Here is a 22,804-nt window from a genome sequence, read left to right as displayed (position 1 = left end):
CCTGACTGTAATTATGTTAAGACCGAACCCGACGTTATGTAAATGCCTGACGCTTTTCTTCGTCGACCTACGCTTGGGTTGAGACCGAACGTCACAGTATATAAATGTCTGACGCTTTTCTTCGTCGACCTACGCTTGGATTGAGACCGAATATCACAGTATATAAATCTCTGACGCTTCTCTGACCTACGCTTGGTTTGAGACCGAACGTCACGGTATGTAAATCTGCGACCGCTTCTCTTCGTCGACCTTCGGCTGACGGAGGTGAGGGGGGTCGGGCCTTGCAAGGTCAGAATACCGTTTCCCTCCTGTATCGCCGCTACCTTGAGATGTTCCCTCCGGCCCCACCACCACGTCCTGATCCTTCCCAGGCCCCTTGTGGTGGATCCTGTAACCTCTGCGTCCAACTGTAGGTGCTGGTTGGTCGCTCTGACCTGAGCTGAGGCTAAGCAGAAAAAATCACAACGACGCTCAAGGGTGACCCTGAGACATTATTTGGTGTGAGGTGTTGCAGGAGGTAGGTTGACCCGTCGAACACGACGGTATACGACCGGCACACCCAAGGGTCGTGACGTTCTTGTTCTAAGGTCGTACCGTCGTGCTCAAGGGTCGGACCGTCGTGGCTGTATAGTCATATTGCCGTTTTATCGTGTCGTACCGTCGGGTAGGACCGTCATGCTGTAGGATTAGTTTTTTGAAGTTTTAGAATACTTATTGTACTGATACACGCGAAGCACGCATTTCAGTGAAAGTATGAGTGAAGAGCACATGGCTCGGGGTAGGTGGAGGAGGGCAGTATAGAGCGTAGGATGGGTACAGTACAGCGACGTAGGAGGGTGACAGGTGGGCCCAGGGACCCAAAGGGGCCCCCCACTCTTTCCCGTCAGGAGGGAAGGAGGTCTAGGATACATGAAAAAAACGATACATGATTACTGGATAGTACGTGATGCTGGCAGCAACACAGGTAACAACATCTGTGTCATACAATGCAAGTTTGAAATGTGTTACACACACATACAGAACATCTGAACATACAAACGTGTACACACAAAGTACATCTACAGCGAGGGGTGCGTTTGGGACAGGACACTGCACTGTTAGCAGCATGGTGAGAGGTCAAAGGTATACATTACATGTTGGGTATACTGTTACAGAACATGCTGGGCACTGGGCAATGTTGTTAACATTCACAGTGACGCAAAGAGGGTCAAGGTACATTACACACTGGACAAGGGTCATACACGTTGTTGGGCGCTAGGGGGGGTGGGGGTTGTGCATCCTTCTGCTCCTCCAGTGACCCAAGTGACCCTCAAGGGGAAGGTTGCGGAGCAGACGCGAAGGGCGTCCTCCCCGAAGGACCCTCTCGATCCGTCCGCCGTGCACTGGAGGAATGAGTAAAAGCCACCATCCTCCGTCGCTCCCCATGTATCACTTTTGGCCACATATGTTGTCGAACTGTTTTCCGCTCCGCATCTTTCCTCCCAATCTGGTGTCTAGTACACACCATCATCATCACCATATCTCGGAGACTGTGTGGAATATATTCTTGAAATTCAACAAGTCGTTTCCCAATGTACCAGTGGGGGCCCGTGCCAAATTTAGGCCCACCAGAGGCCTTTACAAGCAATGGAAATGAAGTTGTTTTTTTTTTTTCCTATTTCTTTGTCGTATGTGACGAAACTACACGCTCCAAGACGCCCCCTTTGGAGTTTTCTCGAGGAGCTAGCGAGCAGTCTCGTTATCAGGACAGACTTCGAAACACAGGATGTCTGGTGACATTTAAAAAAAAAGTTATAGATCCTCTCGTGGTCGTTTTTTCCTGTTAGGGACTTCCAGCAGTGGAGCCTCGGCAGCAGCCTCCTCCTGCTGCTGCCCCAAGCACCTCTCCCCCCTCCCCCCCCCCTACACACCATTTTCTGAATTCTATCTCCAACTCTCTCTCTCTCTCTCTCTCTCTCTCTCTCTCTCTCTCTCTCTCTCTCTCTCTCTCTCTCTCTCTCTCTCTCTCTCTCTCTATGTGTGTGGTGAAGTGCGCGACTGCCGGACGCGCCGCTTCAATATTCCCGATACAGAGCGTGTTTCTTCTCCCTCGGCGTTGGCCCCGAGGGCGGCTTCCTTCCTTCCTTCCTGGCATGGTGGTGGGGGGGGGTGTCTTTCTTTTCTCCTCACTGTGTCCCTAGAGTTGTGTCGAACTTTGCTGTTGGTGGGTGAATAATAACGCCAGTGGGGGAATAGCTGAGTGAGAGAGAGAGAGAGAGAGAGAGAGAGAGAGAGAGAGAGAGAGAGAGAGAGAGAGAGAGAGAAGATGAGGATGAGGAAGAAGAAGAAGAAGGAAAAAGAAGAAGAAGAAGATGAAGAAGAAAGAGGAGGGAAGAAGAAGAAGAGTAAGGAGGAGAAGAAGAAGAAGACGTCTAAGTCTTCCACTTTTTGATGTCACAATTTTGTCTTCGTCCTTTTTGTAGTTTTATTTTCTTGAGTATTTTGACTGTGGTCACGTCATGGTGGTGATGTGACGCAGTCTTGGTCATAGAGTTACTCGGGTACCTGACGTTCGTATCTCAAGGTCGGTGTGGTATCAGTCCTCACCTGGAACTCTCTCTCTCTCTCTCTCTCTCTCTCTCTCTCTCTCTCTCTCTCTCTCTCTCTTTCTCTCCCGCCGATGGATGATGCGCTCGGAGCCAGTCGTCCATGATCCTGCTCCGGTGTTAAACGGATCTAAAATCATCCCTGTAGAATTTCAAGCATGTGTGTGTGTGTGTGTGTGTGTGTGTGTGTGTGTTTAGCATAGGAGAGAGAGAGGGAGAGAGAGAGAGATAGATAGATAGATAGAGAGAGAGAGAGAGAGAGAGAGAGAGAGAGAGAGAGAGAGAGAGAGAGAGAGTCTCCATGGGAGGGGGGGAGAGAGAGAGAGATGTCTCTGTGTGATGCAGCACTGCCTTGCTTCTCCAACTCTCTCCTCCTCACAAGGGTCTGGCCCCCAGGCTCGCGGCATTGTGTTACACCATCTGGATACCTTCGCTTATCACCCGGTTCTCCTTATATTTGCATACGATCATGTTTTCTACTATTTTTTATGGTGTTCTTTGATGTCACAGATGTTTGGTGATGTTTTTAATCATGGTTTTCACGTAGAATAGGAGACGAACCATGGACATAGATCCGTGACTGGCTTTCAGATATATACTAGCGTCTAGTTTCAAGTGGCGGAGCGTGAGACTGGCTGACCGTGATAAGTGGGGTGCCACAGGGATCGATCCTTGGACCCGCTGTTTTCACGATATAATCACATCTCCAGTCTAGGATTGGATCTTGTATCTGACGTCTTCAGAGTCGTTTCTTCTCGGCCTCACGACTCCCTGTTCCTCTTTTCAAGCCCGCAGCAACAACAAAACCCCACTGCTGCGCGTCGTCACGAATTAGGTGCGAGGGAAAGCAATCCAGCCATGTTTGTGTCGCTGTGAGGATACATGATTGTGTGTGTGTGTGTGTGTGTGTGTGTGTGTGTGCGTGTGTGTGTGTGTGCGTTTCCGATATCTGGCAGCTGTTTGTTTACATCCGGGGGACTTGGAAAAATTACGCGGTATCGCACGTCCGTCCGTCCGTCCCCTCCATACAGCTTTAGTGTGCTAGCTTTCTCGAGTTGCGTGAACGAATTTGTAGGGGAATTTGTCCCTCGCTTCGTCCTTCATTCCTCCCTGTAGTGCGTTCTAGATATCAGAAGTTTAAAAACGTTTCCCGGCACGATCCACAGTAACGAGAAGACTGTCAGTATGTGTAACATACGTCGTCTTTCTGTTTATCATTACCTCAAGGTGCTTTAACCCACGCCCCTGGGGGATGCAGGGGGAAGGCTGGGCTGGCTGCCGTGTAAGGGCCCGCGGGCGAGCATTACATTTCTTACTGATCTCCTTAATTTCTTAACCCAGGTCTTGGGTCTCCCTGAAGAGCTGCTGCTTCTTCGTAGGGGTCGATCTCCGCTGGCGTGACCCAATTCCGATAACGCCAGGACATCGCAAGATGCCCTACCTTGATCTGTACGCTTTTTTCCTAAGTGATTTGAAATGCGGAAATTTGGCCACGGAAGGAGCGAGAGAGGGGGGCGATCCTCTCTGTTAACCCGGCATGTGTGGGGTGTGTGTGTCTTCTCTCGTGTCCATCGAAGGGAGGAGTGTGTGAATGGCTTGTTTGTGTGTCAGTAATGCTCTGTGCCAGACCAGCCAGGATGTGGGTGATTACTTAGGCCTACGGGCCAGCAGCCTGGCCAAGCGTGGACTCCAGCACCCTGGCGAAGCGGAGGAGCAACACGATGGCTTACTGTCAGACCCAGCTGTAGGGGGTAGAAGACCTACGAAACCATCGTAAGGTAAGGTCCCAGACCCAGCTGTGGGGCGGTAGAAGACCTACGAAACCATCGGAAGGTATACGTAAGGTAAGGTTAGGTCCCAGACCCAGCTGTGGGGGTAGAAGACCTACGAAACCATCGTAAGGTATACGTAAGGTAAGATCCCAGATCCAGCTGTGGGGGTAGATGACCTCCGAAACTAGCGTAAGGTATACGTATGGTAAGTTAAGGTGCCAGACCCAGCTGTGGGGGTAGAAGACCTACGAAACCATCGGAAGGTATACGTAAGGTAAGGTAAGGTCCCAGACCCAGCTGTGGGGGTAGAAGACCTCCGAAACCAGCGTAAGGTATACGTAAGGTAATTTCCCAGACCCAGCTGTGGGGGTAGAAGACCTCCGAAACTAGCGTAAAGTATACGTAAGGTAAGGTAGGGTGCCAGACCCAGCTGTGGGGGGTAGAAGACCTACGAAACCATCGGAAGGTATACGTAAGGTAAGGTAAGGTCCCAGACCCAGCTGTGGGGGTAGAAGACCTCCCTCCCCCCGTAGGAATAATTGAGGAGGTAGTTCCGAGGACTCGACTGTAGGATGGTGGTAGGGGAGCCAGTTCACAACATAGACTCGAACTAGGCGTATGGCTGGCAGAGACCTCGCGTGCCAGATGACATAGCACTTTAGTTTTATCTTTTAGAATATTTATGGTCTAGATATACGTACACAAACAGCACTTCAGTGAGGTTGTGGATGAAGGGGGCACATATAGAGGGGTAGATGGAAGCCAGTGTGGTGCGTACAGTGGGTACAGTACGAGAGCTACGTCTTTTATCTATTGTTTCCTCGTGAGTGGTTTTCTACCCTTTGTGTGTCCATGGACGGTGGTCTCTCTCTCATCTTGGATGTCCTTGGAGGTGTCACTTACCATCCTAGCCTGTCCCTCGACGCCATCACTCCCCATTCTAGCCTATTCTTGGATGCGGTCAACCCTCTCAAACCCACTTGGCCAGTTCCTTGACGCTGTCACACCCTTCCTAGCCTGTCCGTGGACGCTGTCACGACCTATACTTAGCTTGTCCCTGAACACTGTCATCCATATCTATCCTGTCCAGGGATGCTGTCCACCCACCACCTATCCTGTCCTTGGTCGCTGTCATCCGCCAACCTAGCCTGTCCCTGGACGGTTTCACCCTTAACCTAGGCTGTCCTTGGACAGGGAAGGGAGTAGTGCATGAGGTGAGGGCGAGGTGTACTCCAGAACCAGGGTGAGACACGGTAGACGTTGCCACAAAGGTTGATGACGCCTTTTGTAGTGCCAGCCGAATAGGTGGAGTTGGATGAGGGTTTTTTTGGGGGGAGGGCCATTTTGGTGATGTGTGTGAGAAGAGGATGTTGCATCTGGATACTGTTAATGATATCATTATTATAATTGTTATTATTGTTATTATTATTATTATCATTATTATTATTATTATTATTATTATTATTATTATTATCATTATTATTCTTATTATACTTAATCGCCGTTTCCCTCGTCAGCGAGGTAACAAAAGTGAGAGTAAAGGGAGTGGAGGAGTGGGAGAGAACAAGGAAGGAGAGAGAGAGAGAGAGAGAGAGAGAGAGAGAGAGAGAGAGAGAGAGAGAGAGAGAGAGTTACAGGTCGTGGTTATAATCAGAGGCGTGTGGTGGTGTGGGCGGGCGGGAGGGGAAGTCGGGTAGGAAGACGTGGGAGTGTGGGGGGTGGTAGGGGGAGGGATGTGGGGTGGTGGTGGGGGAGGGGGACAGCCAGTGGAACACGTGGGAGCGGGAGGTATGGGAGGGTGGATGGGGGGGAGAGAGAGGTGGGGTGGCACCAGGTGGAGGAGCGCGTAAGTTGGAAGTGGGCGTCGTCGTAATGTGTTGCGTTGCGCCTGGGACGGTCTGTCTATCGGACGGTCGGGAACTGCGGTCTCTAGTTCGCGAAGTCCAGCCATTTATTTATTATGCTTGATTGCCGTTTCCCGCGTCAGCAAGGTAGCGTCAGGAAACAGACGAGGGATGGCCCATCCATTCATATACACATAAACGCCCACACACGCACTTATACATATAAACGTATACCTACATACACAGACATATACATATGTACACATGTACATATTCATGCTTGCCTTCATCCATTTCCGGCGCTACCCCGCCCCACAGGAAACAGCATCGCTACCCCCCCATGTTCATGGTGTACAACCTCTTGAATATCGGTGAATCATGTGACCCCTGTATCATGCAGCATGTTATATGCCCATGACGCTGTATGAACGGTTTAAAAAAAAAACGCTCCGCCGGGCGAATCAAAACAATCGCCGCTCCTTGCTGTCAGGCGGTTTATAAACAGACTTGTGTAACCATCAGTTATATCAAGCAGACCCAGGCACGCCCCGCACCTCCTCCTCCTCCTCCTCCTCCTCCTCCTCCTCTCAACCACCCACCCTTGCCACCACAAGCCTCTGCTTTAACTAGGCGTCATAAGACGCGACCAAGTTAATAGGCTTGGATGGAGGTTAATGATATTTTTTTCTCCCCCATTTTTTATTTCAGTTGTATTTATTGACGATTGGACGTGATTTTATTGGGGGTATGATAAAGCTAGTGCCCTTGTTGTTGTTGTTGTTGTCTGGCTTATTCTGGGTTGTTACGTCCGTAAGAATATACAAAGACAACGAAAGATACTGACGCCTTATTACCTAAATGTTCCGGAAGTGGTGATAGTGGTAGGTGGTGGAAGTGGTGATGGTGGTAGGTAGTGGTAGTGGTGATGGTGGTAGGTAGTGGTAGTGGTGATGGTGGTAGGTGGTGGTAGTGGTAGGTAGTGGTAGTGGTGATGGTGGTAGGTGGTGGTAGTGGTAGGTAGGGGTGATGAAGGTAGATGGTGGTAGGTGGTGGTAATGGTGGTGGTAGTGGTGATGGTGGTTGGTAGTGGTAGTGGTGATGGTGGTAGGTAGTGGTAGTGGTGATGGTGGTAGGTAGTGGTAGTGGTGATGGTGGTAGGTAGTGGTAGTGGTGGTAGTGGTAGGTAGGGGTGATGTAGGTAGATGGTGGTAGGTGGTGGTAATGGTGGTGGTAGTGGTGATGGTGGTAGGTGGTGGTGGTAGTGGTGATTGTGGTAGGTAGTTAGTGGTAGTAGTGGTGATGGTAGTAGTGGTGGTTATGGATAGTTGTGGTGGAAGCCAGTGCATATACATTATGCCTCACAGTGTAAGGGCTGCTTGCAGCAGTAGGTTGCCAAGTCGGGCATAAAATGACCACTTGCAATATGTATGGTGGGAACTGCCTGGTGTAGCTGTTGTAGTAAGGCGGGGTTGTAGCAGTCTGTTCCTGCGCGGGTGTTGTAGAGAGAGAGAGAGAGAGAGAGAGAGAGAGAGAGAGAGAGAGAGAGAGAGAGAGAGAGAGAGAGAGACAGTGTGTTATGATGGTAGACTGCCAAGGCTTCTCATTCTTGTAGTCATCTTTTGGTGGACCGCAAGTTTCATAAGCCTGTTCAACGTAGTTTGTTTAACCCATGTCATGAATTCAGAAGACACATTGTTACACTTGAATCCTCTAATGATAATGATAATAATAGTAATAATGATAATAATCATGATTTATCGTTGTTTATGATAGTAATGATAATACTGGGCAGGTCGATAAATTGGGCACCTTGCTCAAGCTAGGGTATATATCTATATCTATGTATCTATCTATCTATCTATCTATCTATCTATCTATATATATATATATATATATATATATATATATATATATATATATATATATATATATATATATAGCGTTAAAAAGATGGCCTTGATTAAGTCCCATGTCTTCTCAGTTAACATAAATGATAATTATAACGATAAAAATAATTGTTGGCATACTTTTTTTTCGCTAAACTTGATTTTATTTTTATGACATGAATCTGTCAATCCCTGCAATTTATAGCCGTTGACAATGGAGCTCAGAATTGTTCTTGGTCTGTATTAAGGTATATAAAGATACAGCCTGCCTATTTGTCTTCAATTCTTTCTCTGCCCAAAATACATCATATTTCAGTATATTTTGTTTCTAAGTTTGATAATGGTGGGTTTTTAATGTTTTGTAACTTGTTTTGAATTAAGTTTTATTTACGCCAGTTTAACATGTTAATTTTTTTTTCTTTTATTGTTACAGAGGTGAGTGAAGGAACCCGAACGGTATTACTACAGCAACAAGTTGGTTAGCAGTGGTACAGGTGAGAAAAGTATACCGGGTGACGAATGAAGAAGTGACCCCACCTTCCTCCCCCGTTTTCTAACCGGCACGTACCATGTTATCCTTCTACTGTTTGCTGATGTCTCCTCTCTAGTCGTAGTGCACCCCCCCCGCCCCCATCTTCGCATTGTGGGATGCGAATCCCCTATTTTCTCTTGGGAATGTCTTGCATTCCCCATATATATATATATATATATATATATATATATATATATATATATATATATTTTGCTTTGTCGCTGTCTCCCGCGTTAGCGAGGTAGCGCAAGGAAACAGACGAAAGAATGGCCCAACCCACCCACATACACATGTATATACATACACGTCCACACACGCAAATATACATACTTATACATCTTAATGTACACATATATATATATACACACACAGACATATACATATATACACATGTACATAATTCATACTGTCTGCCATTTTTTATTCCCATCGCTACCTCGCCACACATGGAATAACATCCCCCTCCCCCCTCATGTGTGCGAGGTAGCGCTAGGAAAAGACAACAAAGGCCCCATTCGTTCACACTCAAAGTCTCTAGCTGTCATGTAATAATGCACCGAAACCACAGCTCCCTTTCCACATCCAGGCCCCACAGAACTTTCCATGGTTTACCCCAGACGCTTCACATGCCCTGGTTCAATCCATCGACAGCGCGTCGACCCTATTCCTTGCACGCCTTTCACCCTCCTGCATGTTCAGGCCCCGATCACTCAAAATCTTTTCACTCCATCTTTCCACCTCCAATTTGGTCTCCCAATTCTCCTCATTCCCTCCACCTCTGACACATATATCCTCTTGGTCAATCTTTCCTCACTCATTCTCTCCATGTGACCAAACCATTTCAAAACACCCTCTTCTGCTCTCTCAACCACACTCTTTTTATTTCCTCTTACCCATACATTACTTACTCGATCAAACCACCACACATTGTCCTCAAACATCTCATTTCCAGCACATCCATCCTCCTGCGCACAACTCTATCCATAGCCCACGCCTCGCAACCATACAATATATATATATATATATATATATATATATATATATATATATATATATCCCTGTCACTGGAAGTAGCGCAGCTTTGGGCTACAGAAGCCTTTAAAAGATATTAAAGTTCCTGAAAAATAGTAGTGCTCATTCATAGCAATCTATCCTGGGATAATCATACCTAATGTGTACATTGACACTGACGGCTGGATCTGCTCGCGACCCAAGCTTTACCCGAGTGTTGCAGGACCTTCCCCTCCCTCCCTCCCTCCGTCCAACTGTTGCTGCTGCTTCGTGCCCTCCCTCCGTCCAACTGTTGCTGCTGCTTCGTGCCCTCCCTCCGTCCAACTGTTGCTGCTTCGTGCCCTCCCTCCGTCCAACTGTTGCTGCTTCGTGCCCTCCCTCCCTCCGTCCAACTGGTGCTGCTGCTGCTTCGTGCCCCTCCCTCCCTCCAACTGTGGCCGCTGCTTCGTGAGTGTACGCATGATTGATTCGTCCTTGTATATATGGGTGGTGGAGGGAGAGGGAGGTTAGGGTACTGGTGGTGGTCGTGTGGTGGTGCTGTAGCCACAACGACCAGCGAAGGGAAAGCACACAAAAAAAATATTTTAAGATATTCGACTTAAAAACTCTCTAAACTTTTGACCTGGAAAAAAGACCTTGACCCTCCTTGGCAAACTTTCCTTTCATTTTTATCGAGAGAGAGAGAGAGAGAGAGAGAGAGAGAGAGAGAGAGTAACATTGATTATTATCTTTTCTCTATTTTTGTCCTTAATCCTTATTATTTTCGATCGTCCTTTGACTATATAAAGCCTGGCACCGACCAGGGCTTTCGTCCATGTTTGAATATATATATATATATATATATATATATATATATATATATATATATATATATATATATGTATATATATATATATACCTTGCGCGCTTGCGGGGGGAGGGGGTTGTCATTTCATGTGTGGTGGGGTGGCGACGGGAATGAGTGAAGGCAGCACGTATGAATTATGTACCTGTGTATGTATGTGTATGTCTGTGTATGTATATATATGTATGCGTTGAAATGTATAGGTATGTATATGTGCGTGTATATGGGAGGATGGCCCATTCTTTCGTGTTTCCTTGCGCTGCGGGAGACAGCGACAAAGTGTAATGATAATAAACATATATGTATTGCAAGAGGTCACGGTGGTGCTCGTGATCTAGTATATACATATAACCAAGAGGAAAATGGAACACGTTAGGTTCCCAAGTGCACTTTCGTGTAATGATCACATCATCAGGGGAAATACAAGAATGAGAGAGAAGTCGTAGAACAGTCACTTGAAATAGAAGTAAGAGACGTAGGTAAGACGCCATATATATATATATATATATATATATATATATATATATATATATATATATATATATATATCTTTTCTTTCTTTCAAACTATTCGCCATTTCCCGCATTAGCGAGGTAGCGTTAAGAACAGAGGACTGAGCCTTTGAGGGACTACCCTCACCTGGCCCAATTCTCTGTTCCTTCTTTAGTGGCCACATTTCCCACGGTTGTCCTCCCCCCGCCCCCCCATTCACCCCTCCTCCCCAGACTCCACACCGACTCCCCACCACTTCTCCACCCCCACCACTTGCCGTTATCTCCAGCAGGAGTTCCCAGGAGAGTTCCCACGGCCGCCATGCACCCCTTCCCCCTCCTCCTTACTGTCCTGTGTGAGGCTCCTTCCGGTGTGTCCACCACCACACACTCCTCCTCCTCCTCCTCGTCAGCACACGTCCCTCCCGCCATCACCAGGCACAGTGTTGGAGTGTTGGCTTCTCCCTCCCCCCACAGTAACTCTTTCAGCACCCCCGCCGCCACCCCTCCTCCCTCTCCCAGCACTACCACCACCACCACCGCGGCATACGACTGGTGGTGGTGGTGGGGAGGTTATTGGGTGGTGATGGTGGTGGGGAGGTTATTGGGTGGTGGTGGTGGTGGTGAGGTTATTGGGTGGTGGTGGTGGTGGGGAGGTTATTGGGTGGTGGTGGTGGTGGGGAGGTTATTGAGTGGTGGTGGTGGTGGGGAGGTTATTGGGTGGTGGTGGTGGTGGGGAGGTTATTGGGTGGTGGTGGTGGTGGTGGGGAGGTTATTGGGTGGTGGTGGGGAGGTTATTGGGTGGTGGTGGTGGTGGGGAGGTTATTGGGTGGTGGTGGTGGTGGTGGGGAGGTTATTGGGTGGTGGTGGTGGTGAGGTTATTGGGTGGTGGTGGTGGTGGTGAGGTTATTGGGTGGCGGTGGTGGTGGGGAGGTTATTGGGTGGTGGTGGTGGTGGGGAGGTTATTGGGTGGTGGTGGTGGTGGGGAGGTTATTGGGTGGTGGTGGTGGTGAGGTTATTGGGTGGTGGTGGTGGTGGTGGGGAGGTTATTGGGTGGTGGTGGTGGTGGGGAGGTTATTGAGTGGTGGTGGTGGTGGGGAGGTTATTGGGTGGTGGTGGTGGTGGGGAGGTTATTGGGTGGTGGTGGTGGTGGTGGGGAGGTTATTGGGTGGTGGTGGGGAGGTTATTGGGTGGTGGTGGTGGTGGGGAGGTTATTGGGTGGTGGTGGTGGTGGGGAGGTTATTGGGTGGTGGTGGTGGTGGGGAGGTTATTGGGTGGTGGTGGTGGTGGGGAGGTTATTGGGTGGTGGTGGTGGTGGTGGGGAGGTTATTGGGTGGTGGTGGTGGGGAGGTTATTGGGTGGTGGTGGTGGTGGTGAGGTTATTGGGTGGTGGTGGTGGTGGGGAGGTTATTGGGTGGTGGTGGTGGTGAGGTTATTGGGTGGTGGTGGTGGTGGTGAGGTTATTGGGTGGTGGTGGTGGTGGTGAGGTTATTGGGTGGTGGTGGTGGTGGGGAGGTTATTGGGTGGTGGTGGTGGTGGTGAGGTTATTGGGTGGTGGTGGTGGTGGGGAGGTTATTGAGTGGTGGTGGTGGTGGGGAGGTTATTGGGTGGTGGTGGTGGTGGTGGGGAGGTTATTGGGTGGTGGAGAGGGTTGTTGGTGGTGATGTTGGCAGTAACAAATTAATCATCGTTAATCACACTTGTGATCATCGTTAATCACAGTTGGTCTCTGCCTCGTAGATCAGTACAAATTATTGCATCTCACTTGTCTCCATTTTGCTTACACACACACACACACACACACACACACACACACACACACACACACACACTCACACTCATTCACTCACTCATGCACACCACACACACACATACACACACACACACACACACACACACTCACACTCATTCACTCACTCATGCACACCACACACACACACACACACACACACACACACACACACACTCACACTCATTCACTCACTCATGCACACCACACACACACATACACACACACACACACACACTCGCACACACTCGCGCACACACTCTCACACACCACACACACACAAACACACACCATATATACACACACACCACACATTTTTTTTTTGAGTACTATGTGTTAGTTCTTGTGAGCTCTTCCATGCCTGACATCTCTACACACTGCCTCTGCTGAGGGAGCTCCACAAGCGCGGTTCCCAGGAGGAGACAATAAGGTCGTGTAATATGTGTGTGTGTGTGTGTGTGTGTGTGTGTGTGAGAGGGAGAGAGAGAGAGAGAGAGAGAGAGAGAGAGAGAGAGAGAGAGAGAGAGGCCTTCTTGGATCCCAGCCAACTTCCCCCTCTTCCCCCCCCCTCACTTGCCCCCCCCCTCACCTCCCCCCCCACACACACACTCCCACACTCTCTAAAAACTGGTCATGGTGTGGGGGGGGAATAGATGGGATGGGAGGAGGGGAGGGAGAGGGGAGGGGGGGGGGAATTTGACCTCGCCTGGCCTGGCTGTTACAACCTCCTCCTCCCCCCCTTCCTTCCCCTCCTTCCTCCCCTCCTCGCCTCCTCCAAACAGTCGTGACATCATTCCCTCAAAATCTTTTCTCGGGTCTCCCTCACCACCCAGCGCCCCCCTCCTCCCAAGACGCTTAAGCTGTGTCATCAAGCTTGCAGCAGCAGCAGCTGGTGGGACTCGTAGGATAAGCTGGGAGAGGAAGAGGTGGTTTCTGTCATGCAGGTTATCTGCTTCCAGTGCCTTTACAAGCGACACAAACACTTCCAAGTGCGTGGACAAAAAACAATTGCCCATGTTCCTAACACTGGACAATTACACTTCAAGTTCCTTACACTGGACAAATACACTTCAAGTTCCTTACACTGGACAAAAACACTTCTCAAGATCCTTACACTAAACAAATACACTTCCTCAAGAGCCTTCCTTACACTAGAAAAAAAAAAACACACACCCCTAATTGTTTGAAAAAGTACCAGTTACGGACCAGTGGCGAGAGAGAAACACACACACACACACACACACACACACACACACACACACACACACACCTTAGTATTGTTTCTTTGAGTTAGAACTTGATGATGGAGTCATAGTCTGCAGTCCCCCGGTTGCTGTGTTGAGGGGGAGGGAGGTGGTGAAGGAGGGTGGTAATGATTGTGATGGTGGTGAGTGGGGGGGGGGGGGTAATGGTCCTTGTGGTGATGGTGGAAGAGGTGGGAGGGTGAGGGAAGGAGGGGAGGGGGGGTTAATCCTAATGAGGGGAGGTTTTGGGGAAGTTGTGTTGGTCGAGAACATAATTACTGTCCTGCGTTGATGGGTTTTAAATGGTGGATTTTTTTGACGATTGATGTTTGGGTATTATTATTATTATTATTATTATTATTATCATTATTTATTACGAAATAGAGCCGGAGCTAAGACGGTGAGACTCGCCAAAGTCTTCTGTCTCATTCTTGTATCTCCTTCCTGACGATGTGATCATTACACGAAAGTGCACTTGGGAACTTGCCGTGTTCCATTTTCCCCGTGGTTATCAGCAAATACTTGATCACGCGCACCGCTGTGACCTATTGCGATATGCATATGTGTGTGTGTGTGTGTGTGTGTGTGTGTGTGTACGTAAATGGATATTTGAAGTGTGCATCGCTACAGTGGTGCACATAGCCATTATCATTCCCCTTACAGGTATGTACGTACATGGATGTACATATCCATGGTTTTATCTTGTAAAGATAACGCATGTAAACATTGCTGACCCACATCCAGCCATCCACATACACGCCTTGCCCTGTTGGCCGACCATGCGCACCGCTGGTGATGGTAGGGCTGATGGTGGTTAGTGAGGTGGTGATGGTGGTAGCGGGAGTGTGGTGGTGGTAGTGGTGGTAGCTTGAGGGTGGTGGTGGTGGTGGTAGCGGGAGGGTGGTGGTGGTGGTGGTAGCGTGAGGGAGGTGGTGGTGGTGATGGTAGCGGGAGGGTGATGGTGGTGGTAGCGTGAGGGTGGTGGTGGTAGCGTGAGGGTGGTGGTGGTGGTAGCGTGAGGGTTGTGGTGGTGATGGTGGTAGCTTGAGGGTGGTGGTGATGGTGGTAGCTTGAGGGTGGTGGTGATGGTGGTAGCGTGAGGGTTGTGGTGGTGATGGTGGTAGCTTGAGGGTGGTGGTGATGGTGGTAGCGTGAGGGTGATGGTAGTAGCTTGAGGGTGGTGGTGGGTTGTGGTGGTGGTAGCGTGAGGGTGGTGGTGATGGTGGTAGCGTGAGGGTGGTGGTGGTGGTTGGTGGGGTGGTTGGTGGGTGGAGGGGGAGGATGATGACTCTGGTATGGAGAGGCTGGTGGTCCTTATAGGGCGTGACCTGCCTAACCCCTGGCTCTTGACCCTCCGCCCATCAGAGGTCATGGCTAAAGTGGAGCCGGGGGGAGTGTGGAGAGGAGGAGGGGAGGGCGAATTTACGCAGTTGCGGGGGTGGGGGGGGAGGGGGGGAAGGGGTGTAGAGTGTCAAGAGGGGGTGAAGGGGCTGGTATACTTGGTATATTTGGCGTGTGAGGAGCACGCTTTGAGTATACCTGGTGGCGTGATAGAGGAGTGGTGGGTATACTCAAGGCTTTTGAGGTTGAGTAGATATGATAGTCTAGGGTTATATGACGAATATGCTGCCAGTATGTTGGCTGTATGCTGATAACTGCCTGGGCATGCATCGTGGGTGGGATATGATGACTCTGCTGCCAGCATTATCAGCTGTATGCTGAGGTCTCCTAGGTCCCCCATGGGTCACATATGCGCCATATTATCTTACCGTAGTGGTATACGAGCTCTCTCTCTCTCTCTCTCTCTCTCTCTCTCTCTCTCTCTCTCTCTCTCTCTCTCTCTCTCTCTCTCTCTTCTCTCTCTCTCTCTCTCTGAAGACGACATGCAACGCCCCCTCAAGCCTGCGTCTTCCCGAAGTGAGTGTGTGAAATGCTTGAGCATGAATGTACTCACTGTACGGAAGAGCGGAATGTTTAGGTCGATACTCATTTGGATGAAGTGTGTGTGTGTGTGTGTGTGTGTGTGTGTGTGTGTGTGTGTGTCACCCATGCCTGGTGTACTAGAGTTTGGGTAAGTGGAGGGAGGGTCGGTCGGTCGTCTTCTGCTCCCACAGCCCGGGCTGAGCTCAGGCTCGCTGAGTTTTGGGGACGTTGGTCGACCGAGCTGGTGGAAGCTGGAGTCTGACAGCCCACCGGCTGGCTGGTCTGTTACACACCTTGTAAGGACTTAACTCAGGGCCTTCTTAAATTACCCCATCGTGCACCTTACAAGCGATACTGATGGTTGTAGGAGGTGGGTGGAGCAGTCCCGGGCCCCCGGATGTTCATAGTATTTTTAGGCTTCGTGTCCATATCGCACTACTTGATACTGGAGGAGGTAATGGGCAGGGTCTCCTATGCCTGTCGTGCCAACAGGAAATTATTTTTCAGTCCAGGTTTTGTAACTAAGTACACTAGGATTTTCCAAGCGTAAATGACGTTATATCTCTCCCGCCTGCGTTCCAGAGAGTAGTGCCTCAGTGATTTCAGCCGTTCCCCAATTTTCTAAAAGCTCCTCTCCCGCGTTAACACGGGGCCTTGAAGGTTTATCAACGCTCTATATAACTCGGCAATTCCACCTCCCCCACTCGCCATGGATGGGGCTCTCAGTACACAGCGGTATTCAGTTTGTGAGAGTATTCAAAGCCTTCGAAGGGCGTCGTCATCATTAGTTTTTCCTCCCATATCTTGAAGGTCCTCAGGATCCATCGTACCGTTTCTTTGAATGGGACAGCCGTTGTTGCTTTCCTATTTTCGCTAATGTTAAGATCGTCAGACGTTATTACTCCGAGGACCTTTGTATTGTTCAATCGTGATGTGACGGTGTCTCACGTCCATCCGTGTATTCTGCACTGCTTTTGATTTCTTCATTCTCTCCATACTGGAGGAGTTGGAACTTATTTATCCCTGTTGAAAAGCACGTTGCCTTCGGTTGCCCAGTGGAAGACTTCGTTAAAGTCAGTTTGTAACTGCTCATTGTCCTCTTCTGACGAGATTTTCGTACTTTTCTGGCAATACCCTGATTTCCAATTACGTTTTGTGATCTGTTTAAGAAGCTGTATGTTCATCGTCCAGTGGTCTCACTTATCAAATGCTTTCACAAAAGTCTATGTATAACACTTCAGCATTTTGTTTCTTCTTCAATGCCTCTACAGCTTTACCACAGTGGCCAGGCAGCCGATGAAGGTAAGATCTTCTCGTCCTGAAACTAGATTGTCCTGGGGTTATGTTGGGCTTTTCAATTTCAAAACGCATGGGACTATTTACATCTTAGAAGTCTTGTCAATAGTGTTGATAGCGTGTGATGTTAGTCCTTTTTTTTGATGGGGAGTTTGCTTTGCTTTCTGCTTTGCTGTGTGCTCTGTGCTTCCCTCCACCTATCACCTACCCATAGTATTGCAGAAAGGCCGTGTCAGTATATACATAAGAGACAGAATTTACATCTTCAAGCTCTCGGGGTTGATGAAAGCGCCTGGCCTTTCTTTTTTTTTTTTTTTCGTCCATAGGATATTTATTTACTGAGTGCGCGCAGGAAAAGTGTTTTGCAGTCCTTCATAAAGACGAGAGTTTCAGGAGTCTGTTCCTGTGGTAGTGTGTTTGGACATGTCCTCAAAGGCCCTCCCCTGAGTCGTGTGGCGAAGTGAGTAATAATACCCTCCCTCGCCTCCCCTCATCCCTACGTATGAAATAAGGGGGATTACTGTGTAGGGAGAAGCCGATTGGTTCGTTTATCTTCAGTGTGGATCTCTCGTTCACCAGATACCAATTCATATATTTTTTTTTTTTTTTTCATCTCTTGACGGTCATCCGAGTATGTGGTCTCTTCTGTGTGCCAGTGGGGGGTTTGGTGGACCTCCGTATGCATTTTCCACGTTGGAGGGGGAAAGTAATTTGGACTTCTCCTCATTTCACAGATGGCTCTTTCTCCTTCCCTCCACTCACTCCCCCCTCCCCCTTTTTTTTCCTATGTCCTGTATAGGACATTTTGAGCCGATGAGTTTATTGTATAAGGTCAAGTGTTCCGTCTGCTGGCATGACAGGTTTAAAACTCTCTCCCTCCGCTGGGGTGAGCCGGGTCTTGCTTGGAACGTCTGTGATTCGTGTTTCGCCTCCTTTATGTAGACAGTGGTCTTTCTCGTTCATCTCCAGACGTTTTTGTACTTTCGCCTCAACCACTGTATAGTTGGAGAGCTTATTTGGTTATGTATTTAACCCATACATTCCTTCTTATGTATTTAACCCACACATTCCTTCTTATGTATTTAACCCACACATTCCTTCTCATGTATCTAACCCACACATTCCTTCTTATGTATCTAACCCACACATTCCTTCTTATGTATTTAACCCACACATTCCTTCTTATGTATTTAACCCACACATTCCTTCTTATGTATCTAACCCACACATTCCTTCTTATGTATTTAACCCACACATTCCTTCTTATGTATTTAACCCACACATTCCTTCTTATGTATTTAACCCACACATTCCTTCTTATGTATTTAACCCACACATTCCTTCTTATGTATTTAACCCACACATTCCTTCTTATGTATTTAACCCACACATTCCTTCTTATGTATTTAACCCACACATTCCTTCTTATGTACTTAACCTACACATTCCTTCTTATGTATTTAACCCACACATTCCTTCTTATGTATTTAACCCACACATTCCTTCTTATGTATTTAACCCACACATTCCTTCTTATGTATTTAACCCACACATTCCTTCTTATGTATTTAACCCACACATTCCTTCTTATGTATTTAACCCACACATTCCTTCTTATGTATTTAACCCACACATTCCTTCTTATGTATTTAACCCACACATTCCTTCTTATGTATTTAACCCACACATTCCTTCTTATGTATTTAACCCACACATTCCTTCTTATGTATTTAACCCACACATTCCTTCTTATGTATTTAACCCACACATTCCTTCTTATGTATTTAACCCACACATTCCTTCTTATGTATTTAACCCACACATTCCTTCTTATGTATTTAACCCACACATTCCTTCATATGTATTTAACCCACACATTCCTCCTTATGTATTTAACCTACACATTCCTCTTTGTGGTGTTTTTAGAGGGAGTATCCTGACTTGGCCCCCTTTTCTGTTCCTTTTCTTAGAAAAATAAAAAAAGAATTATTATTGTTATTTATTATTATTATTATTATTATTATTATTATTATCATTATTATTATTATTATTATTATTATTATTATTATTATTATTATAACACTTTATGCAGTTATTCTTATTTTTTCACGTTTTGAATTAGAAAAAAAAATCAAGCCATATTGGTTTGAAGGTCGACGATAGACTATTGATGATTTACCTCGGTGAATCTTTGTGAAGATAGATAGATGAAGGAACGGTGTGTAGAAGTCATAGATATTGTTGAGGGAAGATAACGTCGATGGATGACCAGATGAAGGAGGAGGAGGAGGAAGGTCGATGGATGACCAGATGAAGGAGGAGGAAGGTCGATGGATGACTAGATGAAGGCCGATGGATGACCAGCTGAAGGAGGAGTAGGAAGGTAGATGGATGACTAGATGATGGAGGAGGGAGGTCGATGGATGACTCGATGCTGATGGAGGAGGAGGAGGAGGGAGGTCGATGGATGACTCGATGATGGAGGAGGAGAACGAAGTGTTTGATTAACGAACGTGAATGTAAAACTGGACGTTTAGAAAATATGTTATGATGACCTTATGATGACCTTTTTTCTTGTTGAAAGTGGAGGGAGTGGGTTACGTCTCGAGAACAAACATTGGGGGATCTGAATGTGTTGTGACGGTGGTTGATGGTCTGCGTGTGACGAGGAGGAGGGAGGGAGGGAGTGTGTGTGTGTGTGGTATGAAACGGCAGGGGCGAAGGGGAACAGCGGGTTCGTTGACGGTGCAGCGGGACGGAGTCGTGGGTGGGCAGCTGTGGCATCAGGGCACCCAAGCCAGCTGTAGTCCTCGACCTTTGACCCGACCTGGATCACCCACACACCCACCTACCACCTCCCTGCCAGCCAGCCAGCCAGCCGGGGTTTGGTGGCTCGGCATTGCCAAAGGAGCAACGTGAACAGCTGCATCAGACGCTCCCTCCCCCCTGACCTGTCTGCATGCAGCTTAGGACACTTGGGCGAGCTCTGGCAGCTGGCACCACCGCTTGGTGTGTGAGGATATAATTGTGTGTGTAATTAACTACCTGTTTATAATGTGTGTAATTAACTACTAGTTTGTACTGTATGTGTGTGTAATCAACTACCTGTTTGTACTGTATGTCTATGTGTAATTAACTACCAGTTTGTACTGTATGGGGAGGGAGTTCCACTTTCGTTCGGGTTCCATCTCTTGAATTTTCTCTTCTACCACACTTCTGTATGCTGTCCACAGTGACAGTATCCTTGGCCATTGTCATCCATTCATCCACCACTTTTACACTATAAAAAATACTTATTTACATTTTTTTAACGTTTCTTGCTTGATTTCCTGTTGTGTCCTCTGGTTGCTGTGTTCCAACATCTTTCGAAGAACAAGCTCACTGATTCGTCATATCTCTGGCGAACAAGTCACCCCTCGCTCTTCTCTCTTCCATGGTGGGCAAATTTAGGGCCTCAGAGTCTTTCCTCGTAAATTTCCTCTCTCTCTCTCTCTCTCTCTCTCTCTCTCTCTCTCTCTCTCTCTCTCTCTCTCTCTCTCTCTCTCTCTCTCTCTCAATTCTCATACCACGTCTGTTGCCCTCCTACGCACCTTCTCTATTCGCTCTCTGGACTTCCGTCAAGCGCGGTGACCAAACTTGAGAAGCATGTCCTAGTTTTGACCTAATGTAGGAAGCGAACAGATTGCAGAATATTTCCTTACTCATCATGTACTCGACTGATGTTATGATATGTGCCTGCAGACCGTGTGTGTGTGTGTATGTGTAGGGAAAACACATACCTATGTTTACTGTCGCTTTCTCATTCTTTCCCATTTCCTGTAGTGTCGTATGATCTGGTCAAGACCCTAGGATTTTTTGAGAAATTGGTCCGTGTTGCCATCACCATCAAGGCGCGGGGAGACCTGAAATAAGGTGGTTTTCCCCTTATGTGGGAACTTTGGTCACCTCATCTCCTCTTCTTCTCTTGATTAAATCTACTGACTTGTGGCACCATTATCCAAGCGATCCGTTAGACTTTCTCCAGCAGCTCTGTGGGTGTAGCGCTCCTCAAAGTGGGAGGGCCATGGGTCGATTCGATGTTAAATCCCTTGATGGCAATTTATTTTTTTTTTTTTTTTACGTTGCAGCATACCTCACTCGCTAATTCCACACACACACACACACACACACACACACACACACACACACACACACACACACACACGTTGGGTCAGGTGCGTCTAAGCGAGTCGCTTCGCATGTATATATATATATTTGAAATAGCAGTGGTCCCAGCGCTGAGCTCTTGGCGACTCCCCATCTTAATCACTTTAGCTCGGCTTGTAAAGGTTTACCCTGACGTATGTGCTCTCTCTCTCTCTCTCTCTCTCTCTCTCTCTCTCTCTCTCTCTCTCTCTCTCTCTCTCTCTCTCGTTTTCGTTTATTGAACTTTTACCGCGCTATTGTTTTTGTTTTCTTTTTTACTGATATCCTCCACGATCACAAACACCTGTTTGCATTCCTTTGTATTCCCCTAACTGCATCAGCCTTCTCTTCTTCAGTTTTCTGAACGAGGTGAGGGCGAGATGGTCTTCCAGGATGAACACAGATCCCCCCCCCCAATCCAACGGGTCTCTCTTGTTCACCTTGATACGGTTTTCTCTTCCTCTCCTGCAGAAAACCACGAGACTTGTGTACGACGTGATGTTATCTGGTACATGTGCCCTGTGTGGGCCCAGCTTCAGCATGAACCTCCTCCTTCTTAGGCAACGTTCTGAGGTCGAAAGTCTCTCTTCGGCTTTCCAGTCTCGTTCCAGCTCGGTCGGGGGTTTGGGAGCTCCGAGTCCGCTTTTGGAGTTCGGAATTCCTTTTTTTTTTTTTTCCGTAAATTCCCTCGTAAGTTTTTGTATTTTCTCCCAGCTCTTCATGCGATCGTCTGTGTCTGGTAGTTTGGCCCTCTTGATATATTTCTCCGTCTCATCCTTTGTTCCTCTGTTCTTCTCTGCCATTCAGAAATTTGCGATTTAGGTTAAATATTTTTGCCTTGTCCACAATATTCCTTTCTTCCTATCTGGTTGTGCTGCTGTTTCCGCTTCGACAGCTTCCTGGTTTGGCTGCTGGTCCCGTTTCGACAGCTGCCTGGTTTGGCTGCTGGTCCCGCTTCGACAGCTGCCTGTTGGCTGCTGGTCCCGTTTCGACAGCTGCTGGTTGGCTGCTGGTCCCGTTTCGACAGCTTCTGGTTGGCTGCTGGTCCCGTTTCGACAGCTGCCTGGTTGACTGCTGGTCCCGCTTCGACAGCTGCTTGGTTGCTGCTGGTCCCGTTTCTCTTCCATATTGTATCTTTACATCCTTTTGCTGGCTGACATCGCTTGAATTATGATTCTCCATTTCTCTTGTCTGTCCCACCTTCTCTGTATCCTCGCCACCGGTATCCCACATCAGCACCCTCTGTACAAAGGGCTTATGAAATCAGTCGTAACATAACTCTCTCCTCTCTCTCTCTCTCTCTCATCTCTCTCTCTCTCTCTCTCTCTCTCTCTCTCTCTCTCTCTCAAACTGTGGGGCTCAGCCTGTCACTGTGTGACTTGAGTATTAATGGTTCAGTTCC

At 47.9% G+C, this 22,804-nt stretch overlaps 1 long non-coding RNA gene across 1 annotated transcript in view; it reads left to right on the top strand.

The window, feature by feature from the left end:
* LOC139760290 (uncharacterized) overlaps positions 1–8,613 on the top strand; it is a 142,994-nt gene extending 134,381 nt beyond the window's left edge. The window contains exon 4 of the long non-coding RNA XR_011715303.1: positions 8,521–8,613. This is a non-coding gene — a long non-coding RNA (uncharacterized lncRNA). The remainder of the gene's footprint in view (positions 1–8,520) is intronic.
* Positions 8,614–22,804: the final 14,191 nt, after the last annotated feature.

The sequence above is a fragment of the Panulirus ornatus genome, chromosome 3 (genome assembly GCF_036320965.1).
Source record: "Panulirus ornatus isolate Po-2019 chromosome 3, ASM3632096v1, whole genome shotgun sequence".
Taxonomy (NCBI): domain Eukaryota; kingdom Metazoa; phylum Arthropoda; class Malacostraca; order Decapoda; family Palinuridae; genus Panulirus; species Panulirus ornatus.
The sequence above is the reverse complement of the archived record's forward strand: the minus strand, read 5'-3'. Positions and strand labels throughout refer to the sequence as shown.